Source organism: Eschrichtius robustus, chromosome 6 (assembly GCF_028021215.1).
Source record: "Eschrichtius robustus isolate mEscRob2 chromosome 6, mEscRob2.pri, whole genome shotgun sequence".
NCBI lineage: Eukaryota > Metazoa > Chordata > Mammalia > Artiodactyla > Eschrichtiidae > Eschrichtius > Eschrichtius robustus.
This window is the reverse complement of record NC_090829.1, coordinates 126,301,122-126,328,342: the sequence shown is the minus strand read 5'-3', so window position 1 is coordinate 126,328,342 and position 27,221 is coordinate 126,301,122. Positions and strand designations below refer to the sequence as shown.

Genomic DNA, 27,221 nt, shown 5'->3' with positions numbered 1-27,221 from the left:
AACATATTTTCATTTGCGTTTCACATAATGCCATTCCATCACAGAGAAAGCAGGCAGCACTGACATAAGAGCTTCACATCACATCACACATAGGAGTGGAGAATTTGAAGGCCGTTGAGCACTGAATTTTCCCATTGTACTGCAATTACACCTGTGCTACCTAGCTGTGCACAGAGCCCCATGAAATACAATGTTCCAGAACGTCAAAATGTCTCATTTCTTGCCTTTGATGCAGAGGCCTAATTGTGCTGGATCTGGCTCTTGTGTTGGGCTATGTTTCAGTTACAAGCATAAAGCAGAAGGTCTAATGATTTTTAATTTAAACGAAGATGCAGTTGTAAACATTCAGCTTTGTACCATTCTTTAAATAATGCTTTTGGTTACTTATAAAGAAAACTATGGGAGTTGCTGTGATATAAAAATAATACTTAAATCATGAGAATGTTTTAACAGAGCTATTGATCTGTAGTCATCTGTATAGCAAAGTTATACAAACATATATTCCTTTTCATATTCTTTTCCATTATCACAAGATATTGACTCTAGTTCCCTATGCTATACAGTAGGACCTTGTTGTTTATCCATCCTATTTATACTAGTCTGCATCTGCTAATCCCAAGCTCCCAAATGTTTCTATATTTAAATAAAAATGTTTAAAAGTTTAGAACTTTGCGAATTATTAAAAGGCAGGTACACTTTTAACAACTACTAGGTCAGAAAATAGAAATTCTGCATATACATTCCACTAACCCCTTCCAATCGCATGCTGGCTTTTATGATAAACACTCTAATGCTCTTTAAAATAACTTTATTATTCCATAGTTCTGTTTCTTTTCAATTTTTTTAAAATCCATGTGTTCCTCCTTGATCTCTTTTATTGTTTAATTTGCTACCTATTTGTCTAAAAAGCCAGATAATTTTTTCTGAAGTTTCCTACAATCCAGGTTTTGCTGGTTAGATCACGATGTTGTAATTTAATATGTGGCTCTGTCGTTTGTAATTTTTGTTAATTGATAATGGGATCTCTTGTGTAATTAGATTTAGGGTGAATGTTTTGGTAAGTCTACTTCATAGATAACATGTTTACTTCAGTTAGGAAGAATATAATATTTGATTGTCTCTCATGTTGTGATATTAAAAGTCATGAATTTTCAATTAATTCCCTAGGGATTGCAAAATGAATTTGTTCTCATTCTAAAATTTCTTCTTCACAAAACTAGAATATATTTTAAAAGATATATTTCCTTTCATCCATGTCTTAGCTACCTAGTGACATAGTTAATATAAGAAAGGCAGAATAGATTCTCTCCCTTCTTTACCAACTGTTAAAGAGTTGATTTTCTAGAATCCTCAAAAGATAAGCAATTAGTGTTTTTTTTTTTAAGTATTATTTTAAACCAGTGAACTTACGTATATTTGATGTGGTTTGATGTATTGCACTTATTAGCCTCATTGATGTTAAAAATTTGTCAGCTCTGTGCTTTGTGACCACCTAGAGGGGTGAGATAGGGAGGGTGGGAGGGAGGGAGATGCAAGAGGGAAGAGACATGGGAACATATGTATATGTATAGCTGATTCACTTTGTTATAAAGCAGAAACTAACACACCATTGTAAAGCAATTATACTCCAATAAAGATGTTAAAAAAAAAAAAATTTGTCAACCTTTGGCCATTCTACATCTGAACTGGAAGCAGGCAATTTACCCATTTATTTCTTTTGGTGGGAAATAGGATTCCAGGACCTCAGTCTGGGTACTAGGAGTGGTCATTGTTTTTAGAAATATGAATATAAATCCCCAGGAATTCTTACTGACTTGATTTTTTCCTTTTTTAATCTCAAGATAATTGTCTTGAATTATAATTTTTGGTATTTATTTTATTCTCTTGCTTTGGTGTTCCTTAGCAAACTTATTTTACATAAGCTGTATCTTCTTTGACTAGTTTCTATATTTTTCACATTCTCTTGATCCAGTTGCATCCTTTCCTTCATTCCTTTTGGATTAATTTTTTACGTTATTTCTCAGAAGGCATTATCTATTTTGTTTGTTTGCCCTGTCTTTTTTCTGATCTTCTTATTTTGTCTTCAGTTAGGAAATATGTTTTCTTTAATTTTATTGTCTCTGAGTTTTATCCCCTCACTTCTCAGCTATAAAGTTATGTCTATCATATATGTATTATTTGTATAATTCTTTTAGCACATTTAAAAATGCTATAGTTTTTATTTTTTTGTGGGTGTTTCTTTCTAGCATGCTTTTTTTGTCTCTAGGAGTTATTCTAAGGCAACCAGTATTTTTAATATTATTTTTAAAATGAGAAAAGTCGTTCAAGATTGCTTTATAGCTCAAGATATCCCTTTAGTTCAAAAGAATGGCATCTTGCTTTCTGAATTCTCCTATATTCCTTTTATACTTTTATCTGGACTTTATTCTTTTTCTATTTTCCTTTTTATGCTCAATTTAGACTTATTCTAAGAAGTTTATCCTGTGTGGGGCTTTGTCCTGGAAGGGGGTTTGCCTGCCTAGTTTTGAGAGTTCAGAGGGCTTAGACTTCCCAGCCCTTTTAGATCTCAATATGGAGCTATTTTTTCACTTAGCATTACGGTGAGTAGAGCCCCGCTCCTGTTTCAGATGATCTCAACTTGACCTGTTGAGTTTTCAAGAAAGTGTGGTCCTTTTGAATTTCACAGGTATGTAAGGCATACCCTTGCTTACTTCTACCCTCTGCATAGTGCTAATACTACTCAGATCATGTGGCAACCAATGGTTTGTCCACATTCACTCATATTTAAGGATCATCTACTTTTATTTCACATGTTGTTCAGGAATTTTTAGTTTTGCTACCTAAACTGCACTGTCAGTGATTCAGGGGGAGAGTGTGGTAGGTTTGGGGAATACTTAAATGTATTTCTCCATACATTCTCCTAGAATCCTTCTCCAACCATTTTTGACTATAGAAATCTCACCTATAAATCATGCACATTAGTTATTCATTTACAGCAAGAAGCTGATGACCACAATATAAACACCCTGAAATACACAACATAAGCCAAAGAAATAGATCTGATTTTTCATTAGCTTGAAGGAAATATCAGTTTATTTATTTAACGTAGGATAATCCATGTAGACTGATTTGTAAGTCAAAGTTAACTATATAAATGCTAAATGAATTATTTACTTTGTCCTACATGGACACAAGTAATAGAATAAAGAATACTTTTTTATTCAACCTATGTTAACCTATTTGGGTGACTTGATTACAAAATTAGATGAGGTTGTTAGAAGATATATAAAGAGTGTGTTCATTCATAAATACACCAAACATATGTTGAATCTTTACTCTGAGTTAGACACTTTCAAAGTGACTATATTGGTGTGCTTGTTTATATCAGTATCTGTAATCCTCATTTTCAGGATAAAACATAATATATGTGAAAGATCAGTTATATGACTTGTTCTATGTTAGGAAATTTTGTATATCTTTTTTTTTTTTATTTAAAAAAAATTTTAACGTCTATTGTATTTGTTACAATATTGCTTCTGTTTTATGTTTTGTTTTTTTGTGAGGTACGTGGGATCTTAGCTCCCTGACCAGGGATTGAACCCACACCCCCTGCATTGGAAGGTGAAGTCTTAACTACTGGACCACCAGGGAAGTCCCTGTATATCTTTTAAATTTAATATTTACAGCAGTTCAATAGAGATGCAGTATTATTCACTATCTAATTTAAGGAAACCGAAGCTCAGGAAGTTAATGAAACTTACTGGCTGGGAGAATACAGACAGGATTTGAACCCAGGATTTCTAGTAACAATGTGCATGTTCATCCTTAAAACTAAGTCTCTCATGCTGAAGTATAGCTTTGCTTTCTCTGCCTTTATTTTATCATAGTGATTATCATTAATTCTTCAGACAATGAATGCTACGTGTGAACATTGTTAGTTAGCTATTCCTATGATAATGTAATATAACAAGCAATCCAAATATCTCAGTGGCTATTAACAAAACACATTCACTTTTTGTTGTCCAAGGGTAACTCTCATCCATGCTGCATGTTGAGTTCTTTACCAGATATAAGTTTCTTGTTTCAAAGTCTGGTTGAAGAATTTGAGGCTACCTGGGCATAATCTTCTCACTTAGTGTAAGAGAGGAAGCTATCCATGAGAGCATTTGTAAAGTCTTTTGTTAGAAATAGTATGCCTATATACACTTGCATTCTTTAACCAAAATAATTAGCATGACTAAGCCCTAAGTCAATGGCACAAGAACAGAAGAATTAATTGAGAGATAAGTACAATAAATCACATGCAATGAGACTGTATTCAAATCCCAGCTGTTATTCCGTAGTCACATGACCTTGGGCAAGCTATTTAACACCTCTGAACCTCAGTTCCCTCATTTATTAAGAAAGAAAGAAAAAGAAAGAAAGAAAGAAAGGAAAGTTGATTCTTTTCCACTGTATGAGTTTGTTATGAGAATTTAATATGAGGACAAATTTAAATGAATTGTCATTGTTCCTAGTGGAAGCTAAATATTTAATAAATATATGTGCTAGGACTCACAGGATAATATATATATATAGGAAATATATAATATAAATTATATGATATAGATTACATATTAAATGTAATATAAATAAATGCATATTATATAATTTAACATATTATATATGCATATATTTTTAAAAATATATAAAATACATTCTATTTGGATATGTATACCCACCCCACCCTGACATTGTCCATTCCATCCTGTTGTGGAACGAGTTTATACTCCTTAGAGAAAAACTGGAACAGGTTCTATGAAACTTTTTGGCTTTCTGTAGTTACAAAAAAAAGAGGCCCTCCTCTAGTCACTGTAATATTTTTTTTTTTAAATCCCTCATATCAGGGATTGATATATCTAGAATACAAAGAGTGAGGAGGGAATTGTAGATTATGTCTGGGAAGCAGTGGAAGGAGAGATAATATAGGGGTTCATAACAAAGTTGAACTCCACTCTAGGTGATATGGCAATCTATATGAGAGTTTTTTTCAGTAAAAGAGTCACTCTATCTGACTTTGGGTTTTATAGCATCACTCTAACTGCAGTTTTGGGAATACAGAGTAGAAAGTCAATTTATGAGTCTTTTGAAATAATACAACTAAGAGATTGAGGTACTTAGACCACTTAGTTGTGGAATGATGTAGAATGGTTGGAATTTTGATATATTTCTAACACAGGCTACAGGAAATTCTGATAAATTGGACATGTGGTATGAAAGAGAGCAAAAGAGCAAAGATGACTCCAAGTTAGGGGCTGAGCAAATGCAAGAATGACATTTATAAACACGAGGAAGCCTCGGGAAGAGCAAGTTCAGCAAGGGAAAGGAAGAAATTATTTTGGATATGTAGTATGCTTATTAGATATCCAAGCAGAGGTGTTGAGTAGATTGTTGGAAATATGAATCTGTGGTTCAATTTGAGATGTTGGGACTGGAAGCAAAAGTATGGGAAGTGTCGACATATAGATTTCATTGAAAGAAACTGGGCTATAAAAGATTTAAATGCATGTATTGAAAAAAGGAAGAGGGTCAAGAACCGTAATTGGGACTCTCCAACAGGTAGAATTTGGGAATATGAGGAAGAATGAACAAAAGCAATAGAAAAAGAATTGGCAGCAGTCTTGTCACAGGAGACACATGAGAGAGGTTATCTAAGGAGTCAAGTGAAGAAAAAATATTTTAAGAAGGCTTCCGATTAGCTGTGACAGATGAAGCAAGAAGAAAGCTGAGAATTGACCACAAATTTTGACAATGAAAATGTAGCAAATGATCTTGACGGAAACAGTTTCAAGGGAGATGAGACTGTGGAAACTTGATGATAAAAACCAATAGTGAATGAGCGGGAGAATGGAGATAGAATACAGAAAACTCTCTTGAAGATTTGACTGGAAAATAGTGAAAAGAAAGGTCACCATCAGGAAGGTGAATAAGTAGAAAATATTAACATGTGTGCACACTAATGGAAAAGTTCCAGCAAAGATGGAGAATTTGATAACACAGAAAACAAGAAGAAACAATTACAGATGCGGAGTCCTTATGTGAATAGGATGGAATAAATCCAGGTCATAAAGAAAGAGTTTACATATATGCAGATGCAGGTAAGCTGGTAACATTTGATGTGAAATTTCTCTGATGGCTCCTATTAAGCAAGCTCATCAACTGAGTGAAGAGGGTGAGGAGGATGTGGGACTTTAAAGAGAGAATAAAAGATGTGAAATTGTTTAGGAAGGTGCAGACTAAATTAACTAAAAAAAAAAAAAGTCAGGTTTGTAAGGCAAGACTAAGAGCTCATCATTGTGTGTTTTCTCCTGTCATACTCAACACAGGTAAAAGTAGAGAGTAGGTGGGATACTGTATTTCAACAACATTGTGTTTTTGCCTAGAGAGTGAAACAGGGAGAAAATCACAAAGAAGGAAAAAATATGTAAGAGGAGTGGTGTTAATGACTGCTTATAGGGTCAAAGTTAGGTAAGAAGAGAAGAAAAGAAGAGAAGAAGAGAAGAAAAAAATTCATTGCAGCTCTATGTACAATAGCCAGGACATGGAAGCAACCGAAATGTCCAGCAACAGATGAATGGATAAAGAAGATGTGGCACATATATACAATGGAATATTACTCAGCCATAAAAAGAAATGAAATTGAGTTATTTGTAGTGAGGTGGATGGACCTAGAGACTGTCATACAGAGTGAAGTAAGTCAGAAAGAGAAAAACAAATACTGTATGCTAACACATATATATGGAATCTAAAAATTAAAAAAAAAAAAAAAGGTCATGAAGAACCTAGGGGCAAGATGGGAATAAAGATGCAGACCTACTAGAGAATGGACTTGAGGATACAGGGAAGGGGAAGGGTAAGCTGGGACGAAGTGAGAGAGTGGCATGGACATATATACACTACCAAACGTGAAATAGATAGCTAGTGGGAAGCAGCTGCATTGCACAGGGAGATCAGCTCGGTGCTTTGTGACCACCTAGAGGGGTGGGATAGGGAGGGTGGGTGGGAGGGAGATGCAAGAGGGAAGAGATATGGGGATAAATGTATATGTATAACTGATTCACTTTGTTATAAAGCAGAAACTAACACACCATTGTAAAGCAATTACACTCCAATAAAGATGTTAAAAAAAAAAAAAGAAAGAAAGGAAGAGAAATGAGGCTGATGGGCAGTCCTGGGAACCAGCCCAAACACTAACCCAATGGTGCAGGCTCCAGCTACTCATCAGAAAACTTACAAAAGAAAGAAAGGAGGCCCTCGGAGACACTAAGGATGGTGGTGGTAGATTGTGAGCCAGACCAGAAATGCCCAGTGAAGATCCCCATTCAAAAATCTTTGTTGAATTTCATTGTTATTTAATACTGTATCTTTCTTGAAATCCACGCAGACCCTGGTGTCTGGGATAATGGCAATATTAATATTATCTTTATTAATAAAAACAAAAAGCTAACCTTTAAAATATATATATATATAGTGTTGATATTCAACTACTAATATCACAAAAACGTTATGTATGTGATTTAGTTATATTAGGCTTTCAATTTTAGAGGACCAAGATGCCTTATTTTAGTGTTTAGTGATTTAAAACCACAAGCTCCTACATTTGCTAAATTTATCTTCAGCATTCTGTGGAATGCATGATAGAATGTATTTGAGTATGATTACACAGTGGGTTATCATTTTTATGGTTTTAATGATAGCCTGTATAATGATCAGGACCAAAAGAGACATTTAGAGATTTCATCTTATGTACTATGGGAAACTAATGTGCAGAAAGTGAAAAAATCACCGTGCTCAATGATTGCTTTGAAAAGCTATTCATTATTGGGCATAGCATAACTTTCAAGTAAGAATGGTTGATTGGCTTTAAGATCTTCTATGTAAAAATAAGATATGACTTAAATGATTCTCCTTTTCTCTTTCTAATGCACACATTGCTTCTCTTAAGCCCAATGAAAGTTATTTAAGCTGTCACTGTCATCATTAACATTTGACAGGTGTCTACCATGTGAGACAGATATTTATTCCACTGAAGTCCTCATGGTGCTTTCTGGTATGTAGGTGTTTTATTGCAGTATTGAAAATGTTAGACACTCTAACCTGGAAAGTGATTTATTTAAGAACCCTACAGTGATTGTTCCAGTACTCAACACTTTGCTCCTTAAACAAGATATCTGAGGAATTCTGCTCTGGTATTTTCCATTCTGTAATTCTCCCACTGATATGGGCATTAGCAACCAATGCTAAGACCCTCTTGCTAAAATGGTTTTAAAATAGTAAATATAGCAAAATATGATTTTATCTTCTAGGGCTGGACTATGTGTCCTTACTCCTGAGTTTCCACTTTCTTAAACTTATAGCATAGCTGTCTAGTAACTTTTACTTTCCAAGTTTTGGACCCATAATTTTCAGTTTATTCCACTCACCAATTCCTACAAACTAAAGTGATTAAAAATAAAATATGCCATGGCTTATGACCTCAAAGTACTTGATATGCAGGGAGAAAAGAGTTAAACAAAAGTGGCATGTATTCAAGATACAGAGTAATTTTAAAAAATAAAAATAATGTCTATTCAGTAGAAAGGAAAATTTTAACTACTGCCTGGCTAGGTAATAGCCAGTAAATCAAGTAAGACTTCCTATCAAAATGGCTTTCAGCAAAACAGATGAAAGTGGAAAGTTCCCTAATATGGCATTGCTGGGAGAGTAAGAAGACTTATGGAAATTGTTAGGTTTCTTTCTTTTATTTGAAAAGGTAAAATGTTAAACAAGTGGCCTATATAAAATTTGGTAAGTATATTTCAATACCAGAAACAACCACTACAATAGTATACTAAGAGATATAATCAAAAGTCAACAAACAAATTAAAATGGAATTTGAAAAATTCAAATGACCCAAAATACCTCACTGCCCCAGGTGTCCACAAAGAAAAATAAAAAAATGTTGGCAAGAAATTTTTGATAGAATTAATCATTCAAATGTGATCAGATTTTCTCTAAGTATTGGTGCATATACTGAGGGTTCCTGTTATGAGCTGAATGTTCGAGTCCCACCCCTCTCCCACAAATTCACATGTTGAAGTCCTAACCCCCAATTTTTCTCCAGAAAAACATATACATTTATTTTAAAGAATTGGCTCATGCAATTGTAGGGGTGGAAATGTCCAAAATTTTCAGGGCAGGCCACAGGGCTAAAAGCGCTGGAAAGAATTGCTGTAGTCTTGAATCTAAAGACAGTCTGGAGGCAGATTTTATTCCTTCTTGGGGGACCTCAATATTTTCTAGTAAGGTCTGAAACTGATAATAGACCTTATGGAGGTTAATTTGCTTTACTAAAAGTCTACTGTTTTAAATGTTAATCACATCTAAAAAAATGGCTTCATAGCAGCATCTAGACTGGTGCTTTAGCAAACAAATGGGCACAATAGCCTAGCCAAGCTGAAATATAAAATTAACCACTATAGTGAGAAATACTCTTAGACTTTTTTTTAAATTTCAATGTTAGATTCTGCATTTTTGGTGTCAGTGTAATTGGGTTTAGTTCCATATATAATAATGTATGATTATGGAATGTGACAGCATTGAAATATCTTTGACCAAATCATATATATTGCTCTTTGATTAATGTATAACCTATATTTGATTTTGGGGTTAAATGAAAATGAATAGCACTTGTTTAAAGCTCATGAGCAGATAATATAGACAAAGAGCATATTTGATTTAAAATATGCTCTGTTGCTACCTGTACAAGAAGGTATTTGAGCCAGTATCCTTCTGAAAGTTAAGGTATCTTTATCTGACATGTACTCTTCATTGGAAAATTCCATAGCACCCTACAAATGGCAATACTTGTTACTGTTCATTCATCACTGAGGGAACTGAACACTTAGATAAAAGTTATTAAGGCTGTATAATCAATTAATGATATTTGTGTGCTATTTTCCATAAACCTGAAGCCAGATTCAATTCCAGAGTTCGTTGTGAAAACAATATTTCAATCAGATGGTTTGGGGAAATATCATCCAAAAATATAAGAAACCACATATTTTTTCTTTTTTTTTTTTTTGCTGTTTTTTCTGTTGCTTTTTTTAAAATTTAATTTAATTAATTTATTTTTTATACAGCAGGTTCTTATCATTTATCTATCTTATACATATCAGTGTATATCTGTCAATCCCAATCTCCCAATTCATCCCATTACCCTGTCCCTGCTTTCCTCCCTTGGTGTCCATATGTTTGTTCTCTACATCTGTGTCTCTATTTCTGCCTTGCAAACCAGTTCATCTGTACCATTTTTTTAGATTCCACATATATGTGTTAATATGCAATATTTGTTTTTCTCTTTCTGACTTGCTTCACTTGGTATGACAGTCTCTAGGTCCATCCATGTCTCTACAAATGACCCAATTTCATTCCTTTTTATGGCTGAGTAATATTCCATTGTATATATGTGCCACATCTTCTTTATCCATTCATCTGTCGATGGGCATTTAAGTTGCTTCCATGACTTTGCTACTGTAAATAGTGCTGCTATGAACATTGGGGTGCATGTGTCTTTTTGAATTATGGTTTCCTCTGGTTATATGCTCAGTAGTGGGATTGCTGGGTCATATGGTCAACTAATCTATGACAAAGGAGGCAAGGATATACAATGGAGAAAAGACAGCCTCTTCAATAAGTGGTGCTGGGAAAACTGGACAGCTACATGTAAAAGAATGAAATTAGAACACTCTCTAACACCATACACAAAAATGAACTCAAAACGGATTAAAGACCTAAATATAAGACCAGACACTATAAAACCCTTAGAGGAAACATAGGAAGAACACTCTTTGACATAAATTAAATCACAGCAAGATCTTTTATGACCCACCTCCTAGAGTAATGGAAATAAAAACTAAAATAAACAAATGGGACCTAATGAAACTTAAAAGCTTTTGCACAACAAAGGAAACTATAAACAAGACGAAAAGACAATCCTCAGAATGGGAGAAAATATTTGCAAATGAATCAACCGAGAAATGATTAATCTCCAAAATATATCAACAGCTCATGCAGCTCAACATTAAAAAAAAAAAAAAAAACAATCAAAAAATGGGCAGAAGACCTAAATAGGCATCTCTCCAAAGAAGACATACAGATGGCCAAGAGGCATATGAAAAGCTGCTTAATGTCACTAATTATTAGAGAAATGAAAATCAAAACTACCGTGAGGTATCACCTCACACCAGTTAGAATGGGCATCATCAGAAAATCTACAAACAACAAATGCTGGAGAGGGTGTGGAGAAAAGGGAATCCTCTTGCACTGTTGGTGGGAATGTAAATTGATACAGCCACTATGGAGAACTGTATGGAGGTTCCTTAAAAATCTAAAAAGAAAAAAAAACTAAACACATTTTTAATGAAATGTATGAGACATATCATTATAGCTATTCTCTTTTTATACTCTAGACTTTAATGTCTATACATTGAGATCCTTTAAGAAAGGTCATGAAAACATGAAAGCACAAATCCTGTGTGTTCTAGAGTATTGAAAGCCAATCTTTTAGTTTTTTATTCTCTCTCGTTTCTAAATTGCTTTTCCTGTTTGTTGTTTCCACTTATATTTGTGGAAACAATGTCCTTGTATACCGTTTGCTCAGTGGATGTTTATCACTGTGTACAATAACTTGAGAATTATTGTATTGTTAAATGGCTGTTCTGTAGTTTTGCTTTTAATTGAGTTGCAGACATTAAGCCTATGAAAGCAATAATATTTCCATTACATTCCATGAATGTGTTCTAAATGAGAAAAGTAAGAACTTGGTATACAAATCTGAAAATGAAAAATAAGATTATTTGTAAGAGATAAATATGTGTATGCATGTACACACACGTGTGTGTGTGAGTATATGCATGCACATATATTTAAATAACTACAATTTTGGTATTTTACACTGTGATGGCTCTTAAAATTTATGTGACAATTAAGAGTTCTTAGAGGCTAGATTAGAACTTCCTTTATATATATATTTTATTCTTGCTAATGTTACGAAGAATCATCAATAGTAAGATCTATTATATACATTTTTGTAAAACTTATAATTTGCTTCCTGAACTTATCCTTCAATATTTTAAATACACTTAAATACATGAAAAAAAAGATTGGGTCGCAACTCTTATTCTAGCTTCTGATGTAGCAGTTGCTTTTGAATAGACTGTCCAAGTTTGCACTAGTTCATATTACAAGGTTTCACTTAGACCTACCTAGGCCTTTTGCCTTTATTTCCTACCAAGGGACTTTTTTTTTTTTTTTTCCATTTTATTTTATTTATTTTTTATACAGCAGGTTCTTATTAGTTATCTATTTTATACATATCGGTGTATAAATGTCAACCCCAATCTCCCAACCCATCCCACCACTACAACGCCCACATGCCACTTTCCCCCTTGGTGTCCATATGTTTGTTCTCTACAACTGTGTCTCTATTTCTACCTTGCAAACTGGTTCATCTGTACCATTTTTCTAGATTCCACATATATGTATTAATATACGATATTTGTTTTTCTCTTTCTGACTTGCTTCACTTGGTATGACAGTCTCTAGGTCCATCCACGTTTCTACTAATGACTCAATTTCGTTCCTTTTTATGGCTGAGGAATATTCCATTGTATATATGTACCACCTCTTCTTTATCCATTCATCTGTCGAAGGGCATTTAGGTGGCTTCCATGACCTGGCTATTGTAAATAGTGCTACAGTGAACATTGGGCTGCATGTATCTTTTTGAATTATGGTTTTCTCTGGGTATATGCCCAGTAGTGGGATTGCTGGGTCATATGGTAATTTTATTTTTAAAGGAACCTCCATACTGTTCTCCATAGTAGCTGTATCAATTTACATTCCCACCAACAGTGCAAGAGGGTTCCCTTTTCTCCACACCCTCTCCAGCATTTGTTGTTTGTAGATTTTCTGATGATGCCCATTCTAACTGGTGTGAGGTGATACCTCATTGTAGTTTTGATTTGCATTTCTCTAATAATTAGTGACATTGAGCAGCTTTTCATATGCCTCTTGGCCATCTGTATGTCTTCTTTGGAGATATGTCTATTTCGATCTTCTGACCATTTTTTGACTGGGTTGTTTGTTTTTTTAATGTTGAGCTGCATGAGCTGTTTATATATTTGGAGATTAATCCTTTGTTCATTGGTTCGTTTGCAATTATTTTTTCCCATTCTGAGGGTTGTCTTTCCATCTTGTTTATAGTTTCCTTTACTGTGCAAAAGCTTTTAAGTTTCATTAGGTCCCATTTGTTTATTTTAGTTTTTATTTCCTTTACTCTCGGAGATAGGTCAAAAAAGATCTTGCTGTGATTTATGTCAAAGAGTGTTCTTCCTATGTTTTCCTCTAGGAGTTTTATAGTGTCCGGTCTTACATTTAGGTCTTTAATCCGTTTTGAGTTTATTTTTGTGTATGGGGTTAGAGAGTGTTCTAATTTCATTCTTTTACATGTAGTGTCCAGTTTTCCCAGCACCACTTATTGAAGAGGCCGTCTTTTCTCCATTGTATATCCCTGCCTCCTTTGTCATAGATTAGTTGACCATAGGTGCGTTGGTTTATCTCTGGGTTTTCTATCCTGTTCTATTGATCTATATTTCTGTTTTTGTGCCAGTACCACATTGTCTTGATTACTGTAACTTTGTAGTATAGTCTGACGTCAGGGAGTCTGATTCCTCCAGCTCCTTTTTTCCCCTCAAGATTGTTTTGGATATTCAGGGTCTTTTGTGTCTCCATACAAATGTTAAGATTTTTTGTTCTAGTTCTGTAAAAAATGCCATTGGTAATTTGATAAGGATTGCATTGAATCTGTAGATTGCTTTGGGTAGTTTAGTCATTTTCACAATATTTATTCTTCCAACCAAAGAACGTGATATATCTTTCCATCTGTTTGTGTCATCTTTGATTTCTTTCAGCAGTGTCTTATAGTTTTCTGAGTACAGGTCTTTTACCTCCTTAGGTAGGTTTAATCCTAGGTATTTTATTCTTTTTGATGCACTGGTGAATGGAGTTATTCCTTAATTTCTCTTTTTGATCTTTTATTGTTAGTGTATAGGAATGCACGAGATTTCTGTGTATTAATTTTGTATCCTGCTACTTTACCAAATTCATTGATTAACTCTAATATTTTTCTGGTGGCATCTTTAGGCTTCTCTCTATATAGTATCATGTCATCTGCAAACAGTGAAAGTTTTACTTCTTTTCCAATTTGTATTACTTTTATTTCTTTTTCCTCTCTGATTGCCGTGGCTAAGACTTCCAAAACTATGTTGAATAATAGTGGTGAGAGTGGACATCCTTGTCTTCTTCCTGATCTTTGAGGAAATGCTCTCCGTTTTTCACCATTGGGAATGATGTTTGCTGTGAGTTTGTTGTATATGGCCTTTATTATGTTGAGGTAGGTTCTCTCTATTCCCACTTTCTGGAGAGTTTTTATCCTAAATATGTGTGCATGTTTTATTCTCAATTTGTTAATATGTTTGTATCACATTGATTGATTTGCATATATTGAAGAATCCCTGCATCCCAGTGTAAATCCCACTTGATCATGATGCATGATCCTTTTAATGTGCTTTTGGATTCTGTTTGCTAGTATTTTGCTGAGGATTTTTGCATCTATATTCATCAGTGATATTGGTCTGTAGTTTTCTTTTTTTTAGTGTCTCTGTCTGGTTTTGGTATCAGGGTGATGGTGGCCTCTTAGAATGAGTTTGGGAGTGTACCTTACTCTGCAATTTTTTGGAAGAGTTTGAGAAGGATGGGTGTTAGCATTTCTCTAAACGTTTGATAGACTTCACCTGTGAAGCCATCTGGTCCTGGACTTTTGTTTGTTGGAAGAGTTTGAAACACAGTTTCAATTTCATTACTTGTGATTGGTTTGTTCATATTTTCTATTTCTTCCTGGTTCAGTCTTGGAAGGTTATACCTTTCTAAGAATTTGTCCATTTCATCCAGGTTGTCCATTTTATTGGCATAGAGTTGCTTGCAGTAGTCTCTTAGGATACTTTGTATTTCTACAGTGTCCATTGTAACTTCTCCTTTTTCATTTCTAATTTTATTGATTTGAGTCCTCTCCCTCTTTTTTTTTTGATGAGTTTGGCTAAAGGTTTATCAATTTTGTTTATCTTCTCAAAGAACCAGCTTTTAGTTTTATTGATCATTGCTACTGTTTACTTTGTTTCTATTACATTTATTTCTGCTCTGATCTTTATGATTTCTTTCCTTCTACTAACTTTGGGTTTTGTTTGTTCTTCTTTCTCTAGTTCCTTTACGTGTAAAGTTACATTGTTTCTTTGAGATTTTTCTTATTTCTTGAGGTAAGATTGTATTGCTATAAACTTCCATCTTAGAACTGCTTTTGCTGCATCCCATAGGTTTTGGATTGTCATGTTTTCATTGTCTTTTGTTCCAGGTATTTTTTGACTTCCTCTTTGATTTCTTCAGTGATCCCTTGGTTATTTAGTATGGTATTGTTTAGCTTCCATGTTTTTGTGCTTTTTACAATTTTTCCCTGTAATTTGTTTCTAAACTTATAGTGTTGTGGTCAGAAAAGATGCTTGATATGAGTTCAATTTTCTTAAATTTACCGAGGCTTGATTTGTGATCCAAGATGTAATCTATCCTGGAGAATGTTCCATGTGCTCTTGAGAAAAAAATGTAATCTGCTGTTTTTGGATGGAATGTCCTATAAATATCAATTAAATCTATCTGGTCTATTGTGTCATTAAAAGCTTGTGTTTCCTTATTAATTTTCAGTCTGGATGATCTGTCCATTTGTGTAAGTGAGGTGTTAAAGTCCCCCACTATTATTGTGTTACTGTCAATTTCCTCTTTTATAACTGTTAGCATTTGCAGAATGTATTGAAGTGCTTCTATGTTGGGTGCATATATATTTATAACTGTTATATCTTCTTCTTGGATTGAACCCTTGATCATTATGTAGTGTCCTTCTTTGTCTCTTGTAACATTCTTTATTTTAAAGTTGATTTTATCTGATATGAGTATTGCTACTCCAGCTTTCTTTTGATTTCCATTTTTATGGAATATCTTTTTCCATCCACTCACTTTCAGTCTGTATGTGTCCCTAGGTCTGAAGTGGGTCTCTTGTAGACAGCATATATATGGTTGTTGTTTTTGTATCCATTCAGCAAGCCTGTGTCCTTTGGTTGGACCATTTAATCCATTCACATTTAAGGTAATTATTGATATGTATGTTCCTGTTACCATATTTTGAATTATTTTGGGTTTGTTTTTGTAGGTCCTTTTCTTCTCTTATGTTTCCCACTTAGACAAGTTCCTTTAGCATTTGTTGTAAAGCTGGTTTGGTGATGCTGAATTCTCTTAGATTTTGCTCATCTGTAACACTTTTGATGTCCCTATCGAATCTGAATGATACCCTTGCCAGGTAGAGTAATCTTGGTTGTAGGTTCTTCCCTTTCATCACTTTAAATATGTTATGCCACTCCCTTCTAGCTTGTAGAGTTTCTGCTGAGAAATCAGCTGTTAACCTTATGGGAATTTGCTTATATATTATATGTCATTTTTCCCTTGTTGCTTTTAATAATTTTTCTGTGTCTTTAATTTTCTTCAATTGGATTACTTTGTGTCTCAGCATGTTTCTTCTTGGGTTTATCCTGCTTGGGACTCTCTGCACTTCCTGGAGTTGGGTGGCTATTTCCTTTCCCATGTTAGGGAAGTTTTTGACTATAATCTCTACAAATATTTTCTCGGATCCTTTCTCCCTCTTTTCTCCTTCTGGGACCCCTATAATGCGAATGTTGTTGTGTTTAATATTGTCCCAGAGGTCTCTTAGCCTGTCTTCGTTTCTTTTCATTCTTTTTTCTTTATTCTGTACTGCAGAGGTGAATTCCACCATTCTGTCTTCCAGGTCACTATCCATTCTTCTGCCTCAGTTATTCTGCTATTGATTCCTTCTAGTGTATTTTTCATTTCAGTTATTGTATTGTTCATCTCTGTTTGTTTGTTCTTTAATTCTTCTAGGTGTTTGTTCTATAATTCTTCTAGGTCTTTGTTAAATATTTCTTGCATCTTCTTCATCTTTGCCTCCATTCTTTGTCCGAGGTCCTTGATCATCCTCATTATCATTATTCTGAATTCTTTTTCTGGAAGGTTGCTTATCTCCACTTCATTTAGTTGTTTTTCTGGGGTTTTATCTTGTTCCTTCATCTGGTACATAGTTCTCCGCCTTTTCATTTTGTCTGTCTTCCTGTGAATGTGGTTTTTGTTCCACAGGCTGCAGGATTGTAGTTCTTCTTGCTTCTGCTCTCTGGTGGATGAGGCTATCTAAGAGGCTTGTGCAAGCTTTCTTATGGGAGGGACTGGTGGTGGGTAAAGCTGGGTGTTGTTCTGGTTGGCAGAGCTCAGTAAAACTTTAATCTGCTCATTTGCTGATGGGTGGGCTGTGTTCCATCCTTGTTGGTTGTTTGGCCTGAGGTGACCCAGCCCTGGAGCCTACCCAATTCTTTGAGGGGGCTAGTGGCAGATGCTGGGAGAGCTCACGCCAAGGAGTACTTCCCAGAACTTCTGCTACTAGTTGCTTGTCCCCTCAGTGAACCACAACCACCCCCCGCCTCTGCAGGAGACACTCCAACACTAGCAGGTAGGTCTGGTTCAGTCTCCTATGGGGTCACTGTTCCCTCTCCTGGGTCCTGATGTGCACGCTACTTTGTGTGTGCCCTCCAAGAGTGGAGTCTCTGTTTCCTCCAGTCCTGTCAAAGTCCTGCAATCAAATCCCACTAGCCTTCAAAGTCTGATTCTCTAGGAATTGCTCCTCTTGTTGCTGGACCCCCAGGTTGGGAAGCCTGACTTGTGGCTCAGAACCTTCACTCTGATTGGTGGACTTCTGTGGTATAATTGTTCTCCAGTTTGTGAGTCATCCACCCAGTGGTTATGGGATTTGATTTTATTGTGATTGCACCCCCTCCTACCATCTCATTGCAGCTTTTCCTTTGTCTTTGGATATAGAGTATCTTTTCTGGTGAGTTCCAGTGTTTCCCTGTTGATGATTGTTCAGCAATTAGTTGTGATTCCGGTGCTGTCGCAAGAGGGAGTGAGCACACATCCTTCTACTCTGTCATCTTGAACCAATCTTCTCCATCCCAAGGGACTTTTCTAACCTAACAAATTGACATCCTTGTTAGAAACCAACCTAACATTTAAACATGTGAACCCAGACATGAAAGTAATTAACCCTCCTGGAGCCATCATTGCCCTCTTAGGAATAGATGTTGGGTGGATAAAACTTCCCCCTTCCATGCCCCAGGCAGCCAGTTCTAAGAGGCATTCCATAAGGCTCTTCAAGAGTTCACAGGTAAGATCTAACGCTAGTCAACCTTTGCAGTGACCAATTCAGTAACTCATCCTGAGGTAGGAGATAGATGGGTCCCAGGCTGAACAGCTGGAGTTTGTCCCCTGTGGACAGAAACTCCAAGATGAAGAGGAGGAGGAGCTAAGCCCTGCCCAGATAAGAGACCACATATTTCTCATTCTCGAGGTCAAAGAGAGCTTCCCGACTACACATGCATAGAAAGGCTCCTTGGAGTTCAAAAAGGGAAGGGGTGTCACCCCATAGTAAGTGATGTCAACTACCTATAGGCCCCTTTGTTGGAATCCATCTTGGCTAAGAGATGTGCATGCATACATGAGAAGACCCTGAGACAAACCAAATACAGATTCAGAACCAGGCAAAGCAAGATCATTGGCCAAAGGAAACCCTGAAGAAATGTCCCATATAAATGATTCAAAGTACCATGAGGGCACGACTCTCTCTCTGAGTCCACCCATGTGTCTATCCACATGTACCCTTTCTCCTTCTAATAAACACCTTGCTTGTTTCACTTTTTCCCGTCTCTATGTGGAAATTCATTTCTACACAGCTGATGGACCAGGGCCTTGTCAGTGGCCACTGGTTCCTGGTGGTCTAGTGGCTAGGATTTAGCAGTCTCACTGCCATGGCCTGACTTCAGTCTCTGGCTGGGAACTGAAAACCTGCTTCAAGCTGCTGCAGGCCAAGGTCAGCCAAGATCAATACTCGTAATGTAATTCTCTTATTCCCTGTCCCTCAATCCTGTTCTTTGTGATGACTTTCCAAATATACTTCCTGTACTACAAATCTTTGTTTTTGGCCCTTTTTTTTTTTTGACCAAAACTATACCTGCCTTCAAATACTTCAGGAGATACCATATATTAAATATCTTTCAGAAAATTCATAGAACACATTTATCATAATGGGAATTCTAAGAAGTCCAACAGTTAATAAATAGGTTAATTTTTAATTTACTTTGTTTAAACTTGAATTTTCCTACTTTTTTTAAATCACAAAGCCTTCCTTTCCTTGACATAATATCTTTCGAAATCCTAACACTAAAAACATGTTAATGATCAGGAAACTGACCATGTAGTTCTCTTATCATTCCATCATATTATCATTCACTGAGCCATGAGAAGTTTCCTTCACTATCTTAACTTTTATTATATTATTGAGAACCATGATTTTTGCTGTGGATTACGCAAATCCACTCATATATCCTATATGTCTTCAAGGACATTATTTGAAGGCGTTCATATTTCTACCTTTAGTTGCAAACACCAGCTTCAAAACCTGGGAAAAAATGATAAGAATTAAAATTAAGTTAAAAAAAAGAAAAAAAGGGAGATAGTTGAATGATTATTATATGTAAGGACAATTGGAGAAATTAAAAAAAAAATTAAGACCATTTCTTTCCCCAAGAAATCACAAATATTAAACAAACAGTAAAATTTATGTTCATTAGTATTAGATGTTAATAATCATGTTGCCTTTTCTCCAGACAGCTTAACCTTTCATGCTCCTTTGGAATTTTGTGATTTGCTTTGTCAATGAAATATGAGCATAGCTGATATACCTTATTTTTCTCCATACTCGATAATTGTGGAGCACAAGTTGATATGAAGGAGTCATATGACTGAAACAACCTACATCAAACAAACAAAAAAGCTTTTGTTAAGTCATTAAAATCCTAACGCTAGTTATTGCAGCCTGACCTAGCCTATCTTGACCTATGGAATAATTTGAAAGAATGATAGAATAAATGCAACCAGATTGAACCTGAGGTAACTTCTAAATAAATTATTAATTCCTTCTCATGAAAATATTTTTTGAGTGTTAATTATGAGACAGGTCCTCTTGTGAGCACTGCAGTTTGAATGGAGACCAAAACAATGTTTCTGTTCTCATGCAGTTTATTCCTTAGAGGAACACAGACAATAAACTATTAAATATACAACCACCAAACAAGGTGGTTTTAAATTACTTTTGATTGTTAAGAAATATAGCAACAGGGACTATAATGGAAATGCTGGGGGTCCGGAAGCAGGGAACTTCAGTTATTCCTGGAAGGCCTCCTGGAGAAGAAGGTGTAATCTGAATAAGAAGTGATATTCTCCTCTGAAAGAAACTAGGACTCCTAGGAGAAATGGCTAATTCTAGGGCTGGAGCAAGGGAAATACAAGATGTGTTTGGAGCCTCATATAGTACCTCAAAATAAGGAAGTGCTCAAAAAAATTTTTTTAAAGGATGAAGGCATTCAAAGAGTTACTGGAGACCGTCTGAAAGAGTTCCCAAGCTTAAAAAATTTGAGCAACAAATTAATAATGTAGTACTGGATTATAACTTAAGGTGTAAGTTACTTATTGAATCTATAATGGTGTAAAAAAATGATTGAATAAATAGAGAAGGGAAATATTTTCCTTACAGAAGAATTCTACATGATAGAGAGATAGTGTTATGGTCTGAATTGTGTCTCTCCATAATTCATATGTTGAAATTCTAGCTTTCAGCACCTCAGAATGTGACTGTATTTAGAAATAAGGCCTTAAAGAGGTGACTAATATAGGGGAGGAAAAAAAAAAAAATCTCTTCCTCTCTCCTCTTAAAACCAATGTCTGTGGCTAGCAAATCAAACTGATAAAAGATTAACAAAAGAAAAACAATGTTATCTATACAGATTCTCATGGGAGTATGCAAAGTAAAACATAACTCAAGGAGGCAGCCAGCTTATATAATATTTTAGTCTAAACAAAGGGAAATGGAATTTTGGGCTTCTGGGCTGAGAAGGCAAATTATGGGAGGGTGAGGGGAGGAAATCTACGGTAAACAAAGGTTGTCTTGAAATTTATATTAGAGTCTCTTAGATGACATGGGGACTAGCCATTTTCCTGGTACAGAGATATCTTTACAAATAGAAATTTTCCTTATAAATGTAAATTTATTTTATAAAAGGAGACATTTATAATTTATTTTTAAGTAGTTGGGGAGAGGTAAATAACTTTTGCTGCATCTGCCGGTGCTCAAATGGCTTTATCTCCACGTAATTCATATGCCAAGGAGGCATAATTTGGGGTGGGATATTCAAATACATTTCATTAAATTAAAATGAGCCCTTTAGGGTGGATCTTAATTCAATCTGACTTTATTAAAAAAAAAAAAAAAAGAGATTAAGATACACACAGAGAGATATCAGGGGCACAGGGGCACAGAGGAACAACCATGTAAAGAGGCAGCAAGAAGGTGGCTATCTGCAGACCAAGGCAAGAGACAGCCTCAGGGGAAACCAACCCTGCCAGCACCAGCACCTTGACCTTGGAATTCCAGCCTCCAGAACTGTGAGAAAATGCATTTCTGTTGTTTAAGCCACCCAGTCTGTGGTACTTTGTTAGGACAACCCTAAAAAATGAACATATATATGTATATACATAATTTTATCTATATCAGTATCTATCTATCTATAGCTAATCTAAAAAGAGACAGAGGGACAGAGAGAAACAGGGAAAGAAAAATGATCCACCTCCCGGAGGCAGAACTTAATCTTCCACCCTGAATGTAGGCAGAACTTAATAGCTTGGTGCCACAAAAGAGAATATCAAAAGGAAAAAAGAAATAATAACTTTACCATGGAGAAACCTGGCAAACACTACCTTAACCAAGTGATCCAGTTTGACATCACTGATAGTGTTGTGTTGCTGACACATATCTACTGATCGAGGTAATGAAAAGGGCACTCCATCTCTATTCTTTCCCCAAACCCCCTAACCCTTGTCTAATAATGAGGAAAACAGCAGACAAATCCAGTGTGAAGGACAACATGCCTGACCAGAACTCAAAACCACCAAGGTCATCAAAAGAAGAAAACCTATGAAATCATCATAGACCAGAGGAAGCTAAGGAGACATAATGAATAAATGCAATGTGGTGTCCTCAATAGAATTCTGGAACAGAAAAGGGAAATTAATGGAAAAACTGGTGAAATCTAAGCACATTGAAAAGTTTAGTTTATAATAATGTATCACTGTTGGTTTCTTAGTTGTGACAGTGTAACATGGCTACATACAAAGCTATATGCAATGACACAATCTAGTCAAATTCTGACGTCCTCCAAATAGAATTGTAACTAATTATGGCTAGGTTTGAGCTGGTGATAATTTATAGAAAAATGTATTATTTGCTGATGACCAAGTGATCAATATCTTTCTAGTTCAGATCTCTTTTCTGGAACAAGAATCTTGCATGAGAAAACTAGGTATTTTACTTCTATATTCACTGAAATACTCTACTGCAAAGAATTCTGTATTCAGGGACATCTGGTGCAAGAGGACATCTTGGTTCAAGATTTCTCAGCCTTCATCACATTTTGTTACTTTAATAAAATGAAGTATGTTCCTTTGTCTTCCTCTCAGTATTCTGCCTAATCCAAAAATGGCCCTCTAGCCCTTCACTGGCTGAACAGAAATACCACCATTTTATTCAGAATGAACATAGGCCAATGGTTGTACCTCTCGTTACATATGATCTTTGGAATGACTGGTGTGAGCCTAATAAGTAATATATCTTTATCATAATTAGTCTGAAGATATTTTTTTCATGTCCTTGGTCCAATAATTCTAATAGGTATATCACTATTTCCCACTCATTCAAACTCAAGCATGAACCTCATCTGCACCCCTTTTTATCCAATGACCCATACACTTGATTCTTCACTTCTAAATATTCCATCTTGTATTTATTGAAATAAGTAATTTATTTTCTTATCCAGTTCCTCATTTCTCATTTTCCAGTATGTTTTTATTGAAGTGATGTATGTATGTGTGCACGTGTATATGCTTGTCAAAAGGGTTAAATTTAAATAAATAAATGTTGGAGATTGTACAGACTCTATGATCTAACATATTAATATAAAATTTGAAGCTTTCCGTGCCCCTGTGTTCAGAACAGTATGAAAGTTCAACTACTGTGACAAGATTCTAATTACCAGTTTGACTTTCCCAATGTTTTAACACTGGGCTACTCTTGTAAGACATTTCAAAAAATAGCAGTTCCTACACATATGGCTCAGAAATCCTACTTTTATAAATGGAAGAATAGAATTAATTTTCTTTCCTGCTTAAAAACTTACTCCTTCCATGAAATCTACACAGGTATCTTTTATTTAGTCCCTGGAGGAGATCTATCGCCTCTCCCTGCCCATCAAGGAATCTGAGATCACTGACTTTTTCCTGAAAGTGTTCCTGAAGGAGGAGATTCTGAAGAGTATACCTGTGCAAAAGCAGATCTACACTGGCCAGCAGACCAGGTTCAAGGCATTTATCACCATTGGGAATTACAACAACATGTCATTCTGGGTGATAAGTGCTCTAAAGAGGGAGCCATTGTAATTTATGGGGCCATTATTCGGGCCAAGGTCGCCATAGTCTCCGTGCAACAAGATAGTGGGGGGACGAGATTGACAAGCCCTGCACTGACCCTTGCAAGGTAACCCACTGCTGTGGCTCTGTGCTGGTATACCTCTTCCCCACCCCCAGGGGAACTGGCATAGTCTCAGCCCCTTTGCCCAAGAAGTTGCAGTTGATGGCTAGTATCAATGACTGCTACATCTCATCCAGGGGCTGCAGTGCCACCATGGATAACTTCACCAAGTCCACCTTCCATGCCATCTCCAAGACCTACCGATATCTCATCCCATCCTCTGGAAAGAGACTGTGTTCACTAAGCCTCCCTATCAGGAATTCACTGACCATCTTGTAAAGACCCACACCACAGTTTCCACATAGAGGACCTAGGCTCCAGCTGTGGCCACCACACATTTTTTAAATACAAGGAAAATAAAGTAAATTAAGCTTGTTTAAAAAATAAATAAAACTTCACACCCCATTTAAGTCACTATGCTAAATCTAAAGAGAAGTGGGGGGCTTCCCTGGTGGCGCAGTGGTTGAGAGTCTGCCTGCCAGTGCGGGGGATACGGGTTCGAGCCCTGGTCTGGGAGGATCCCATATGCCGCGGAGCAGCTGGGCCCGTGAGCCACAACTACAAGTATCTGGAGCTTGTGCTCTGCAATGGGAGGGGCCGTGATGGTGAGAGGCCCACGCACCACGATGAAGAGTGGCCCCCACTTGCCGCGGCTGGAGAGGGCCCTCGCACAGAAGCGAAGACCCAACACAGCCAAAAATAAATAAATAAATAAATAAATTTAAAAAAAAAATAAATAAAGAGAAGTGGGTTAAGATGGGTTAATATTGTTATTATTGTTGCATATTAAAATGAGTGTTGTCTTCAATATTCTGTAATGACCTGTATGGGAAAAGAATCTGAAAAAGAATGGATATCTGTATAACTGAATCACTTTCCTGTACACCTGAAACTAATACATTATAAATCAACTCTACTCCAATATAAAATAAAAATTAAAAAAAATAATCATGCCATAAACAAAAAATTAAAATGTAAAAATAAATAAAATGAGTGTGGTCTTTTGTTCATTTTAGGCACTATATTTAAACAGGAGTATGATTCAAATTAACAAAAATCTAAGATAAATTGTCTGTAAAGAAAACCAAAGAATGTTTGGCAAACTAGTAAGTTTAGGCTACTGGGGAGATAAATTAAAAATTTAAATCGTAGTGAGCAGAACCTAATTTAATGTAAGACAATATTCAAAATTGTGTTTCTGGGCCCTTAGGGCTGTAACTCAAATTTGTTTTGGCATCTCCAACACTGTGTAACCGGATTTTTCATATATTTAGGCAGTGAAACTTGGCAAATAATTGATAGTAGGTATGATTGATTTTAAGGAACCATATGGCAATATACCAATAATTTTATTTCCAATAAACAGAATTTAAATAAGAGATAATGGACTTTCTCCTCTGTGCATATTAATCCCTTTTCAAATCAATTAATTTTAGGGAAGTCTTTAATATCTTTGTTAATCTTCTGGACATTATCTACAGCATTTTCTATATGATAAGAATTTTGATGACAATATAAAACTCAGCAGCATTAGAAATCTTTTAACTATAAACTACTAATGTTGGCTTCCAAAATAATAGGAGTTGTACTTTTCTACTTATTCCCTTGCTTATAGAAGATTTCAATCACACAGAAATCATCTAGCAAACTACAATTTTGATGTGTTTATAAAACCTTTATTCTTCCCCCACCCCCACCACTGTTATCACATATGATACACATTTGCAGAGAAATTAGGATGTACCATTCCTAACTTATGTAGAGAGTGCATTTTCAGATTAACTCTGGCATGTACTCTGCATCCATTTGCAAAGTGATGTTTTTAATTACTCAGTTGAGGCAGGGAGCAAGAAAAATAGAATCTAAATAGTTTTCTAGTGTTCTAACTTAAGCCTTAAAAAATTGACTATTTAATTTGAGCTACTATAAACCCTAAAAAAGTTCAAGCATGTTCAATATACATATGGGAATACAAAACAAAAATAAAACTAATTTTTGGATTACCTTCTCCTTTGAGTACTTGTACTACCGCAATAGATTCTGAATTATTGACCATAATGAAAATACTATCTGATGGATTAAGACCTAAAATGTCTTAATATTCACTCTATAGATTAAATTAATTTAGAACTTCTCATTGGTTTATAGGTTTATAGCCACTTTGTAATATTCTTAAAGGATTATAGGTCAACTAAAATGTTGAAGTTTCTAAAGCATATTCCATGAAAACATTTTTTAAACAGTGTTTATATACATGAATAAGCCATTGTTGGGAGGAATTTGTTTTCATTGCCTTTTTGGTAAAATTATTAAATGTCCTTATTTAAGTTTGAGATAGATTCTCTCTTAAAAACTCAAATACCCATTTAACTAAAATGTATATTTTAATAACTGATATCTCTGATGAACAAGACTGGATTTACAACCATAGATTGTAATCAAAGTCTTGAGAACTCAAACTGAATACTTTTATTCTTACACTGATGAAAAAATCTCATAATATCTATATCTAATTAAGTATTTACCATGATGATACCTTTCCCATGAGCAAGATGCAATACTTGTTTCAAAGGTAGTGCAGTCCAAATTCTTAAAGTGACAAAGTGATTTTCAATATAGCCCATACATATTCTTGAGATTGAAATATTTTGGTCAAATTCATTTTACCCAGGGGGTCAGGTCTAGTACATTGTGATTTGTGAGTGTCCTAAATGGAAGGACAGACATACTCAGTTGAACAACATTACAATTAATTTTTTATACAAAAGATATTCCAGGGATGAAAAGAAACTTACATCCTGAAAACTGATAATTATTCTACTACTTTTTTTGCCCACTCATTGTGATATAATCATAGCACTGGACAGTCTGGACTATAGACTATATTGAATAGACTTTGCACTTTTACAGAGTATCATTTTCCTTAAGCAAAACATTTTAAAGATGTTCTTAACTCAGAAGCTTGTTCATATTTCCTATAATTAATTCCATTGAGATAAACATACATAGCTTCTGCTTTTGAAAATAATTTAATTCACAGATATAACTTTTTTTTTTCATTTTCGGTTTATTTTTATTAATTGTCAGAGATGCAGAAAAAACTTTCTGTATATTAGCTTCCAGTTTCAAATGGAACCTTTGCACAACTAAATGTAGATTCTGTATTTCTGTATAATTCATAACCATTGATTTTATGGTAGTCATAATAGGAGCAACAATGGAGACAACAGGTATTGCATAAGGTTTTTACCATGTGGCAACTAGTGGGTCACATGCTTTGCATCTTTCTCTTTTAATCCCTGTACACTCCTATGAGTAAATTCTTGTTATTCCCATTTTACAGATG

The 27,221-nt window shown here is 35.3% G+C and overlaps 1 pseudogene; it reads left to right on the top strand.

Moving 5' to 3' along the window:
• The first annotated feature begins 18,271 nt into the window (after nucleotides 1-18,271).
• LOC137765967 (small ribosomal subunit protein uS5 pseudogene) lies at nucleotides 18,272-24,240 on the top strand (annotated as a pseudogene).
• Nucleotides 24,241-27,221: the final 2,981 nt, after the last annotated feature.